The sequence below is a fragment of the Mustela nivalis genome (assembly GCF_964662115.1).
Source record: "Mustela nivalis genome assembly, chromosome: 7".
NCBI classification, from domain to species: Eukaryota; Metazoa; Chordata; class Mammalia; order Carnivora; family Mustelidae; genus Mustela; species Mustela nivalis.
Genome location: NC_139026.1, coordinates 29,794,470 through 29,796,871, shown reverse-complemented (window position 1 = coordinate 29,796,871; position 2,402 = coordinate 29,794,470).

The window sequence follows — 2,402 nt, the reverse complement described above, 5'->3', positions numbered from 1 at the left end:
CTCCAGAGCTTCACCGAATAGGAAGACTATCATAAGACCCTAGGTTTTGAACGTTCGCTGGGATTGAATGAGATGCTCAGGATCTCTTCTTTAGAGGTGGTGATGAATATAGTTTAATTGCAAAAGGAAGGAAAACTGAATATTTTTGATCAAGATAGCAGGCAGTAGTAATACATCTTCCTTGTAATACATCGCAATCCATTGACTTTTGGCTTGAGCATGGACTTGCTCTGTCAACGTTCCAGTTTTGAGTAAAAGCTTTGAGGTGCAAATGAGTTTCCACCAGCTCTCTGGTTCTTCATCTTTGCCATAAAAACAAGAACAGACTGTCTCCACAGAGGGTCTCTCAGCCTGGATACTGGAATGAGAAGATATACAGAGCAGAGCCACAGGCCAGATCAACACCGGGGCCAAGCAGTAGTTCACACCCAGCTACATTTAATGTGAGAAAGAAATAAATTTCTATCATTGTAGAACATTGATATTCATGATTGTTTGTTACCATAGAAAAACTAAACTGAAATAGATGCTTAGTTCATTATTTTTCATAATTTCTTCTTTCCTAATTAAAGAAATTCAAGTTATAACATTTTCTTTAAGTACGGCTATTAGTAATATTTTTAAAAGTAAATAGAAACAATTAAAATTAATTTAATGATATATTTTAACTTAACATATTCCAAATATTCTTTAAATATGTGATAGTCAACACAAAAATATTAATGACATTTTATGATCTTTTTGTTAATTCAGTGTGTATTTTACATTTACACTATGTTTCAATTCACATTAGCCATATTTCAAGTATTCACTAGTCACATATAGCTAATATCTAGCATACTGGACAGCTCAGATTGGATAATTGCAACGTAGGTGAATTGTTAAATGTTTATATTGCTTATAACACACGTAGGAAGGGAGAAAATATGGTAATCAAGAAAACAGTTTATGAAAGCTAAAGAGGTTTATACATTAAACACCTAAATAAACTTGAGAATAACAACAACAACCAAAGTAAAGGCTATATTTAAGATTCAAGTTCAGGTTCACAAATAAGCAGAGACCTCTTTAAGAAACTGATAAATTATTGTTTCTCCTATTTATATGAGATGACTTTTGTTTTTAATTTACGTCAATGTGTTTTAAATTGCCTTGTTTACAAGGTGGAGAGTTCTTAATATAATAAGGCATCACAATAGCAAGTGCAATGACTTTTTGGCCTTGCAGAGAGGAAATCCTATACTATAAGGGGCTGCATGACTTCAGGGTGGGGCCCTGTTATTCTGCAGAATAAGCCAGTCAGGTTAATCAAGGCCTAATTCAGAGCCAAAATGAAAATAATGACTGTTTGGGTTGAACTCCATGTCTTCTGAGAATGGGGCACACATTTGATCAAATCCTAAACTTTGTTAACTGAGCAACTGACATGTTCATTGCATTTTGCTATTCCCCGGGACTGGGAGTTTTATAGACCAGTTTGTCATCCACTACTAACCAAAATATTCCAGGATATTATCAGTTTGGTTTTTTTTTTTTGTTGTTGTTGTTTTTAGGGAGAACTCTAGAATAAAACAAGTTTCTTTGCAGTGATGAGCATACCAGATTCAACGAATGCAGAATTATTGGAAAATACGTAGATAGGTAAACGCAACACAATTCTTTGATCTTTGTGCTATGAATTTTAAAGCAAAGTCAGAAAGTTAACAGAGGATATGAGAAAAGGCTGGAATGTATGACCAAGAGGTAGACCCAGCGAGATAGATTCACGTGAGCCATGTGACAAAGGAAGATTTAAGTTAAGATCGAGTTTTGAATCGATAGTCCCAGCGTATCTTAAGATGCTATTTTATTCACATTCATTAATATTCAATTTATGAAACAAAACAAACAACAGTGCCCAGCCTTTATCTAGGTATTTGGAAACACAACCTAAAAATCCATTTGCTAAACATCCTTCTGGGGCTAGCTTGTTCATCGATTCAAGAAGGACTTTTAGAGATCAAAGTTTCCAATTTATTCTTGTTTTCTAATGAAAGTCATAGTCCGTGATAGAATCTTGGTATAACACCGCCAAATTCTCCCGCATCCTGAATGGAGCAGAGTGTGAGATAATCACCAGCTGGTTCTCACAGAGTCCTAATCGAATGCCAAAACACAAAGGTCATACGCTGAATAGAGAGAAGATAAACATCATCACCCCATCCATGTAGTGACCTCCCAGGCTTCCATAACATATTAACAATGTTTGGATTATTGTCATTCAATACCAAAAAACCCTAAAAACAAAACACCAAACTTCACACAGTACTTGGTGTCCTTCCAAGTTGCAGGCAGTATACAGTTTGCAAAGTGAGCCCAAACTTAAATATACCCCCCAGCCCCTCTCACTAATTATTCATTAA